Here is an 11,308-nt window from a genome sequence, read left to right on the forward strand (position 1 = left end):
AATTGGGGAGCTCTTTGCCAGGCAGGTGTTTACTTTGAGGACCATGGGCCCCTGGGTACATCTCAACCTTGACGCAAATGTTTTTGCGTTCAGTACGAGGAACCTAAACGGACCCGGAGGTGGGTGGTTATAGGAGGACGCACGGGCACTTGCATCTGGTCGCCCATTGGGATGTATTGCAGTCTAAAAAAAATGGACTGACTGACCGCCGTGTGAAAGGGTTACCAACAACTATGTAGTGCGGGGGCCTGTCTGTTGGGATAGATTAGGTAGGTCCTCCGAATAGATCTGTACACAAAGATTGTGGGGTCAGATGTGTGTGGTGACCCTTACACTGGAGGTCAGTCTAATGTCCCCCTGTACAATGGGGAGAATGCTTCTTCCATTGGTGTCCAGTGGTTTCTAGCATGGGGACAGCGGAGAAGCTTCACTAGTCCCATGCCTCTGCTAACTGGCATTGGTACTATGCAGGCACCGTCAGATAAGAGGTCCATCCGCCACAGCTCGAGGATCTTCCAGCAATCTCTGGAAGAACCCTGGTTGGGAAACGCGTTAATGTCTCGCATCTGTGTAGGTGGCAAAACTGTGAGCTCACTGCCAGCCTGGGTCCATCTCTTGCTGGCTGTTGGCAGAAGAGACCTGCGGCTCTTTGGCATTATCAGATGAGTCAGTCCACCACAGCTCAAGGACCAGCCCCCCTTCATCAAACTCTGGAAGAACCCTGGTTGGGAAAGGCTGGCTTTCAGAGACACTTTAAGGGTTTACATCTGTGTAGGTGGCAAAACTGAGGTTGCTGCCAGCCTGAGTCCGTCTCCTGCCAGCTGTTGGCAGAAGAGACTTGTTTTATAGTAAAGAAGCATTTTGTATCTACAATCCTGATGCCTAACCTGCGGCCCATTGGTACATACTGTGTGGCCCTCGGATTCCCTGCGGACACTGTTCTGTGTTTTTAGTGTTTGATCAAGTTAGTGAAAGTGATATATTCTTATAGCCCAACTCTGGTGAAAACCTGACCCCCCTCCTCCTACCCATCCTGCACTGTTTTTTGGTTTTGAAGCAAGCTATACTTGCTTATGTCCCCCATCTGGGTTCCTTTCCTGGCGTGGTTCCTGACCTGACACTCGTGATGTATATCTCGCACTGGATGCGACATGGATGCCAAGAAAAGGACCCTACTGGATGTGAACAGAAAAGGGGAGAAGATTTGGGCCTCAAGCGTCATGTGACCATGGCTTTAGGCAAGTGAAGAGGGCATTTCTTTTCTCCTCTTCATGCCAGCGATCGGTTAGACAGAGGTGGGTGGGGGGTCTTGTTTTGCTAGTAGTTGGGCTTTAAGACATTTTACGTAGTGATTTGGCTTATTTCTTTCCCATTATCTGACTTTTTTTTTTTTCATTGATCTTTTGGTATTTCTCTGTAGAAGAGATAAATGTGGCAGAAGTGATTAAGGTGGATTTGGGATGCATAATGTGGGCTTATTGATTTGTAATGGCAGTGATATTAACCAGTGTCATGTAATGTGTCTCCAGTCTATGGCTGTCTCCTGAAGAATCTCCTTAGTCACCAAAAATGTCTACAGCGGGGGCAGTTAAATGCTGGCTCTCCAGCTGTGGTGAAACTACAAATACCATCATGCATCAGTCTCTTGGAGTCATGCCTGTGACTCAGTCTTGCAATGGATCATGGGATTTGTAGTTCCACCATGTTTCGCTACCCCGTTCTACAATATGACAATCTCTTATAATATACCTTCAATCTCTGATCTCATTATGCAGCATTACGTTCACTAAATATTATGTGCGGCTCTTTGATGTCAGGGACTGCACTTAAAGGAGAACTATGGGGTCAGTGTTTTTCCCCATAGTTCTCCTTAGGGTAACGGGAGGACACAAACTAGCGTCCTCCCGTCACCCTAAGCTCAGTATACCGCGAGCTACAGCTCGCGGTATACTGAGACGCCGCACCTGGAGCGGATCCCGACGTAGATGATGGGATCCGCCCAGCTGCGTGAGTGACAGCTGGCTCTGCCTATCTAGAGGCAGAGCCAGCTGTACCCGCCCCCTCCCCCGTCCGTTCCACCAGTCAGCGCTGGCAGATCGGAGAGGGGAATCCAGCCCCTCCCCCTGTCACGGCAGAGAGCCATGACAGGATCGAGAGGTGAGGGAACCCGGTATGTGTTCGCTCACCTCCCGATCTACTGAGCCGACCTCTCAATGTCACAGGTCGGCTTAGAACTATAAGGTGAGTGGAAATCACTCATCTCATAGTTCTCCTTTTAAAGCCCTCTATACCAAGTTGGTTGACCACCATTGATCTACGCGGTGCTTGTAGTCACAATGCAAGAGTTAAAGGAGAACTATGGGTTCAGGGCTTTTCCCCATAGTTCTCCTAAGGGTAATGGGAGGACACACATTAACGTCCTCCCGTCACCCAAAGCTCAGTGCTCGCGGTATACTGAGACGCCGCAGCCGGGACGGATCCCGACATTACTGTCTGGATCCACCCAGCTGCATGATTGACAGCTGGCTCTGCCTATCTAGAGGCAGAGCCAGCTGTACCCGCCCCTCCCCCATCCGTTCCGCCAGTCAGTGCTGGCGGATCGGACAGTGCTTCTTAGAAATGACAGCTGGTGCCTAAAGCTGGCCGGACACCTATAGATTATTTGCAGATTTTCTATGGTCAGATGGACAAAGTGCAACAAATTCCTCCATCTACGCTAAACTGTGTGGATGGAGGAATCTCCCACTGGGCCAAGTGTCGGTATCTCGTTTGTCGTCCCCACTGGCTCTCTAAATCCCTGAACAATGTCTGCATCCAATCAGATTGTTCAGGTATTTGGACAGCCAGCGGGGCCTACTAGCAAGATACTGAAGCTTGGCCCAGTGGGAGATTCCTCCAGCCACACAGTTTAGCGTAGATGGAGGAATCTGTTGCACTTCTTCCATCTGACCATAGAAAATCCGCAGATCATCTATAGGTGTATGGGCAGCTTTACTTTAGGCTGGGTTCACCTAGGCGTATCGAATATGCGCATTTTTACCGCGATTCGCGGTAAAAAAAAACCCGCGCAACAAACCCGCGTTTCCGAGTGCTACTTGGCTGTATCCCAATGGAAACGCATGACAAAAACGCCCCAAAGAAGCTCCTGTACTTCTTTGGGCGTAGGGTGTTTTGTAGCGCGTTCATACGGCCTGTAATACGCCCAGGTGTGAACCATACCCATAGGAAATAATGGGATTTCGGTTTTGCAGAGCGTTCGAACGCGCTACAAAACGCCCAGGTGTGAACCAGGCCTTAGATGTTTCCTTTAGTTGTTAGTCAATGGAGTCGGCTCCTAGAAAATCCTGCTGGCTCCTGGATTGCACAGACTGGCTCCTGAATTCCAGATTACGTCATCCACCCCTGCTGTAAATTGTTTAATCAGATGTGGAATGTGCTTTTGTTTATTCCAGCCATAGGCAGCCGCAGGTAAATAAAGCAGTAAAAACCTAAGTAGCTTAAGGATAAAGAGAACAAAGTTGTTTAGAAGAAACAACCTCAGAAATGAGTTTGACTTTCCTGATGATTTTTAATGATACATTTTCCATGGATGCTTGGACTAAGAACATTCAATATCACCGGCTGATGGTTCTATTCAGTCCAGTTTTTTTGTTCTGGCTTTTCTATTTTTACAATTGTATGTCCTGGAATCCAAACTAGATCCCTGTTATCTGCAAGGGGGCTGTGACATTGCAGGGACTGCAAACCACTTTATCTGTGACCTTCTGGATGGTTATAAATGGCTCGTGCCTTGTGGTCCTCCTCAACTTAAAAGGAAATGATCACTTTGCTGGGTGCTGTGAAGCAAAACAAAGTGTAAACTTGATGCTCGCCAGGTACAATCTTCGTTTATTTATATTTGTGATATTCTATTTTGTCATGCACTCCGTATCAGCAAACCCTTGCACTGTGCTTTGTAAACAACATCTTCTATTCTCGTATTTTTTTGCCCCTTAGGTTACTGTAATGACTTTGTTTTTTGCTAACTGAATTTGACATGTTCCTGCGTGTTTTTCCTTCGCTTTTTACACCCTGCAATTTTCTAGTTAATTACATTCCTGGTGAAGTTTGTTAGATGCTCTGTGCCCTCTGCTCTGACCTTTTTTTTTTATTTATTTCCTTCTATTTACTTTCATAACTGTACTTTTTTTTTTTTTTCTTTCTTTATATAATGCTGGATTCACATTTTGCATTGCTGTTATTGTAGTGCATGCTAACACACAACCTGTGATGCGGTGTGTTGGGGGAACATTCATTTTGTAAGCTACCTTGTTGTATTGTCACAGCAGGTTGCAATGCACCACAATGCACATCCTATCCGCCCACAACGCACTCGTTAGTGCTCACTACGCCAGCTAACCCTGCCAGCTTCCCTTGCCATTAACAGCGATTACTTTACCCAAAAGTGCAATCCCTTCCCCCCCCACCTCATAACCCATACACAAAATGAGTGAGTGTTACTCCCCAACTGCTCAGCCACTGTTTTTAAAGAGGGTTTTTTTTTCCCCGTGCAGCTAGAGGATCTAAATGGTTAATGGAATATATTGGTTTGCGTACCCGGGCAGGAAATTAACTTCTCTTTCAAGAAGGAAGTTTTACAAGAGCATTGCATGTGTGGTGGCCTTGTCATAAACAATGTACAGACTACAAAATCACTTTTAACCCCCCCCCCCCTTTTTTTTTTCTTTTTCCCACATTGAGTATGCTCACCTCCCGATCTATTGAGCCGACGTGTGACAGTTTCACTGTCACAGGTGGGCTAGAACTATGAGGCTGAGTGATTTTCACTCACCTTTTATAGTTCTCCTTTAAGCAATTTCAGAATGTCATGTAAAGGTTTAAGTTTAGAAATTAAGTTCTTAGAATGTTCTTGTCTATTTAGCACGTCTGATAAATGTCATATTTTAATAGGGTCAATAATTTAGTAATGTTGAGTTCAGGGGCCTTTTTTAGGTCCCCCTGTACCCCCAACAAAAAGCTTGCTTGGTGGGTTTTTGGTTTGTGCATAAAACTTCATACATAGACTTTGGAGCTTGTACAGTATTTTTGTTTTTAGGGAGAAATAAAATCCTTCAAGGCTTGCATGGTGTATGTACCTCTGTACACCATCGTATCTGTAGTCTGCTTTATGATAGAGGTATCATCTAAATTGTAGCAAAGGGTGTACATTTTCTGGTGACGCTTGTGGTCTGAAAGATATACGGCATCATAAGAAGCAACACGCAGATGCTTAGTTATGTTTTTGTATTTCTGAAGTTGACATCGACTGTTCTTGGTTTACATAATACAGTCCTTATTGCTTGTTTCCTTCATGGCTTGTTCACACCGAAAGCGTCTGCGTTCCAGAGGGTAGCTGCTGGAACGCACCGCGATCACTAAGGAAAAAAAATGGTGCAAGTCCTATTTTTTGTGTTTGCAGTGCAACGGAAAGCTGGCAAAGTTTTTGCCACGCGTCCGATCGCACTGGGCGTGGGGCGTGGAAGTGGTGCCATTGAATTCAATGCACCGCCACGCCCCAGAACGCGGGGGGAAGTTTCTTAGCGATCGTGGTGCGTTCCAGCAGCTACCGCACTGGAGCGCACACGCTTTCGCTGTGAACAAGGCCTCAGTGAATGTCCCCTGTGGATCAGAGAACGTCCATCCACAGATTGGTGCATATGTTTAGTTGATACCTAATTTAACACTTGGTTTTACAAATGGCCCTTATATAATGTGGTGTTTGTTGCCATGGCTACCTCAGTCTTAAAGTTCGTGACCAGTAACAGTAGCACTCTCCTCCTCCCCAAAACACAGTTTAAACTGCAGCAAACCTGCACACGCCGATGGGCTTTATTGATCGCAGCAAGCAAAAGACTACTTGCTCGTTCACACCTACGTGTTCTGTGAATGTGCAACGAGCGCTGGAAATAAACAAGCGCTTTGATGCCTGTTCACAGAATGTGTAAAAAATGTGCAACATGCTTGCAATACCATTGCTTAACATGTGTTTTCTTTTTTTTTTTTTTCTGCATGCGATTGTTGAAGAGTTGTGCTACTTTCCCACGTTTTGTCGTGCTTTCGGCCCCTCATTTAAGTTAATGGGGACACGTGGCAAACAAGGGAAAAAAATATGCACGCAAACGCACGTCACTGCAATGCAATGGTGTGAATGGGGACTTAGAAGTTATCTGTGGTTGCGCAGCTGCATGTGGGATCAAGATCAGGTGTCGTCGTCGTCGTCGTCATCGTCGTCGTCGTCCGTCCCCCCATGAAGAAAAAAAATATAAAGTGTAAGAAAAAAAAAGTATTTTAATAGAACCAAATTCCCTCCACGGCTTTATTCCCACTTCCCAGCAATAAGTCCTGGATGACAAATGATTTTGTGTAAGTGTCAAATCTCACGTAATATGTGGAATTTTGATGTTCAAAAATAAGACTAGGTTCACACCAAAGTGACTGAGCTGGCTAATGAGCTCTTTTTGTGCCTTTGTCACGCGTTTCTGTCCGCATGATTTTGTTTTGAAAACCAGGCGGTTTTCAATGCATAGAGATGTCTATGTGACCCAAATCGTGCCACACCTAGGCGATTTAGATGCTTTTGCTCGATTGTCGCACGTTTTCGATTGCGCAACTGTTCATTGCAAACCACACGGTTATCGCGTGGTTTTCAATACATAGAGATGTCTATGTGACCCAAACCGTACAGTTAACGACCGCCCGAAATAGCGCCTGCACCTTTTCGCGCGACAGGCGATTTCCGTATCATGCATTGCAGATCTTTTTAAAGATGCTTGTACATGGTATTGTGTTCATTGGAACTAAGAGATAGATGATTGTGGATATGCACAAAAAGATATTGAGGAGTGGTCAGTTTGCTGCATGTGAGGTTTTCGATTGTGCTTGTTAGCCCTCGTTCACACCTGACCGTTTTGTAGCGCGTTCTACGCTCGACGAACGCTCTACAAAACGGTCAAAAATATAAATTGCATTGTAGTCAATGGCCTCGTTCCCACCTTGCTGTATTTCCGCCCGTCCCTAACGCCCTACAAAACGGCCCACGCCTGAAAAGGTCCAGGTACTACTTTGGGCCGTTTTGTAGGGCGTTTTACATTGGGATACAGCCAAGTAGCCTTCGGAATCGTGCGACGGTCGCGTGACTTTTTTACCGCGGATCGCGGTTAAAAAAAAACACCACGTGACGGTCGCGCATATTACAATACGCCTAGGTGTGAACGAGGGCTTACAGAGCCGGCGTGGATGAATCCATATGAATTTAAGGATAGTCTGTCCGATCCAGGAGCTGGCAGGATCTTTTTTTAGGAGCCAGGTCCCTTGACCGCAACTAGAGAGAACCTCAAAAGTGAGGCGCCAGCTGTAAATGTTAAGCATTGGCTACCTGGCTCCTGGGAATTGTCCAACCTGCAAGGCCCCGTATACGGGTGTGAATGTTAATGGGACCCGAAATGCAGCAGGCAATATACGTGTGGACGCACAAACACATGAAGCTCCCAAATCAACCTGCTGCGTGATATTCTTTGTCACATATAGGGTAGTGCATTGGAATGTATGGGATGTGTGGCAAAACATACATAAAGGTGATGCACATTCACACACGCCCCCTGTGATTGGGGCCTAATAGAGGAATGCATAGGGCATAAAATTTGACAGCCAGCGAGGCACACTATCAAAATGCAATAGCCACAGCAGTGTTTATCATAGATGGTGGAATCTGTTAAGATAATTTTTTCCTTTCAGAGCTAAATGGGTGGGGGAAATCTAGTGCATGCCCAACATGTATGTGAGAGAAGGCACAGATGGAAGCTGCCATTCTGAGTCCTGGACTGTGTACTCGGAGCAGGGTAACGAAGCTGTAAACATTCAGTTTAAGGGCAAGTGATATTCCTGTCCCAGAGCTGGTATGCAGTCTGAGAGCCGACATGTCCACTTCTGTTGAAGGCTTCTCTGACCGATAAGACACTTCACAGTCCACTTAAATAATGACCGTGCTTCCCAAGCTGGCCAAATATTATAACATCTGATTCGATAGCGACCACTCAAATAATCTAATCATGTAGACCCTATTTGTTGGTAAGATTTGTGGTCATATTTTCCGGAGCTCTTCATAGTATCGGATGAAGTTGTTGTGTATAATTTAAACTGGGAGTAATTAAAGCGACGTTCGCTAAATATAAAAATCCTGTAAAAGAGCTAGGCCCGTCCTCCTACACGTGCCTCTGATCTTTTGTATTTCAGAGTTACAACGACCAAAGAATGTTCAGAATTACTCTGACCAAAGAATGTTCAGCAGCCAACACTTCCAAGGTTCATTGTCCAGGGTGGTGGCAGGTAGGTGCCCACTGGCTGAGGATTGGCAGGGGTACATCAATAGGGATATGTTCCCTAACCCTCCCAATCGTACTGGGAAGGTTCTCATTCATCCGGGTCATGGTATATCTGTAAAAAATGAAATCCAGGTAAGTGGACTTGCGAAGTCTAGTTGCCTTGATTTTAATTTGTTTAGACTCCCCATCATGGTTTGTTCTCCCTTGAGAATGCGGCACCATCAGTATCTCTCCGCTCTGCTCTCTTCCTCCCCTGTGCATTGCCAGGAAGGTCCTCAGTGACAACTGTACAAGTCGATGGCGTACTGTACTTTACTCGGGTATGTTTTCTGGTAGAAACAAGAAATGACAGGGCGCCTGCCCTAGTGTACAATCGTTTTATGTTCTGGTGGGGCAATCTGATAAGATCATAGCTGCCATGCAACTGCCATCTAATGTCTATGGGAAGCCTAAAGGTGCCCAGATACCTATTGACTTATCGTTCGGAAACCGTCCACGAATGGTCTTTTAAACGATAATAGGTCAGTTGATGGGAACCCAACGATTTTATAAGAGAACTATGGGGTAACCTTTTTATCCCATAGTTCTCTTTAGGGTCACGGGAGGACATATACTAACCTTCCGTGACCCAAAGCTCAGTATACGGAGCACCGCAGCCTGGATGGATCCTGACAATAGGGTTTGAGATCCACTCAGTTGTCTGATGGGCAGAGCCCGCTGTCAATCTAGAGGCAGAGCCAGCTCTGCCCGCCCCCTAACAGTCAGCACGGGAGTGAGGAGGGAGGAATCCCTGCAGGGAGCAGTGACTCTCAGTCACTGCTCTCTGCAGGGAGATGATTGAGAAGTGTGCGAGCAACGCTTTGTGTTCGCTCACTTACCGATCTTTTGAACCGACGTGTGACAGTTTCAATGTCACATCGGCTCTAATTATGAAGATGAGTGATTTTTCACTCACCTCTTAGTTCTCCTCGTTAATTACTGTCCTCCTGGGCGATATTTCCTCAATCGATCAGTTGTGGAAAAACATTTTCGACTCGTACGAAAATCAATAAATTCTGGAGTTTTTGTCCGAAAAAAAATTTGCAACAGGAACACTGCACATGCGCAAACGAAAATCCGCTCTGTCGGTCGATGAAATTCGGTGAGTTAGAATTGCTAACGAAGGATTATTGAAATTGACGTTGGTCTGTGCTTGATGGGGGTATTTGATCTAGCACCGAAAATCACAAGGTGTATGGCCAGCTTTAGGGTGCCCATACACCTTATGAATATCGGGCAGTTTTCGTACGCGATCGCGTTTTGTCCGATATTCGTAAGGTTGATGGGCAGTGTACAAACGCAAGTACTGTACAATCGATCTAACTTTGACTAACCAGCAGGTTAGAAAACTTAGGTCGATCGTACGATTTTCGCAAGGTTGGTGGCGTTTCCGTAAGTCAAAATTCGTACGATCTACACTGCACATGCGCAGACGAAAATACGTGCGGTCGAACATTGCAATTCGTCCAGGTGCTTTCTTTTAATTACCGCTGATCCAACCTTGCAATTAATCTGGGCAGGATGGGGCCGTCCTACGAAAATCTTACGACGGTTCGATCATCGGATGAAAAGTGTCGTAGGATGATCGCAAGGTGCATGCGCAGCTTTACATTGAGCTTTTTACGTTGGCGGGGCTTGCTGGGACTTGTAATCCTGGCGTCCGGTGTTAATTTTAGATTGCGTTGCTCTTTATGTATTTAGCCTAGGCTTGCTTTTCCAATACTGTGAGTTATACATATTGCTTTGCAGGATTTCTCTTTATTGCAGATCTGTTAACTTTTGTGATGTTGTTTTTATTCCAAGGGTCAAATGTTCCTTTTGGATCCTGTGAACTCGAAGCCGCACCTAAATCTGATTACACAACGTACATTCATCTCATTCTTCCATACTTCTCTGTAGCTGTAGTTACAGATAGCAAGCCGTGCCACCACACCCTTCTGGCTCATTGTGAAGTGTCTTCGTGTCGCTCCACAGCTTTGTCATGTAATTGTTTTACTGAGACGCGTATTAGAGTGTGAATAGAGTAAATGATCGCCTCTTGCTTGTTTAGTGTTTACATCAGTGGTACACGCCCCAAACATTATTACTATGCATGGGTCTTCTTTCTTCTTCTGTCAAACAATTTACATCTCTCTGCCTTGTCAATACAGGTACCCAAGTATTTTGTTCCCAAATAGGTTGGGATTAATACAGAGGGATTAGAGTATCTAAACATAAAAACAAATATCTCTTTTATATTGCAGCTTACCAGTCCTTGTTGCGGCTGTATTTTTTTGTTTTTAGGCATTTTCCTTTTATCTTCTCTGGAGATCCTGCAACTAACACACTTCCTGTCCTCGTGGGAGACAAATCTCATACACTGTACTGTATGAGGCTAGGTTCAGAGCTGGTGCACACCTAGGCAACACCCTAGCGCGCGGCAATCGTGCACGGATTGCCACGCAGTCAGGTACCTTTTTTTTTTTTCCTGCGATACACGACATGTGGCTGTCTTAGCCGTGATCGTGTTCAGAATCACGGGCGAAATCCCGCGCCATCCGCCCGACGCGACTGGGGTGCCATTGAAAAATAATGGCACCCACAGCGCGATCGGTGCACCGGCCCTTGCACCTGGGCGATTTATCGTGTGGATTTTGCCGCAAAACAGAGATTTGCATTCAAGTCTATGGAAGCTGCTCATACCTTTTGCGATTTGTCGCGCAGTAGAAATTGCCTGTCGCGCAAAAAGGTGCAGGAGCTATTTTCAGATGGTTGTCGCGCGATTTGGGTTCATAGACATCTCTCTACTTGACAACCGTGCAGTTTTCAAAGCAAAATCGTGGAGAAAAAAAATCTGCGACAACCGCACAAATTTTTTTTATCAGCTCTGTCGTCTGAGTGTGAACCTAGCCTGAAGATGTGTTGTTATT

At 45.8% G+C, this 11,308-nt stretch overlaps 1 protein-coding gene across 1 annotated transcript in view; it reads left to right on the top strand.

The window, feature by feature from the left end:
* FBXO34 (F-box protein 34) overlaps nucleotides 1–11,308 on the top strand; it is a 35,598-nt gene that overhangs the window by 846 nt on the left and 23,444 nt on the right. The gene's annotated exons all lie outside the window — the stretch shown is intronic.

Source organism: Nanorana parkeri, unplaced genomic scaffold, assembly GCF_000935625.1.
Source record: "Nanorana parkeri isolate BGI_ZX_2015 unplaced genomic scaffold, ASM93562v1 scaffold20, whole genome shotgun sequence".
NCBI classification, from domain to species: domain Eukaryota; kingdom Metazoa; phylum Chordata; class Amphibia; order Anura; family Dicroglossidae; genus Nanorana; species Nanorana parkeri.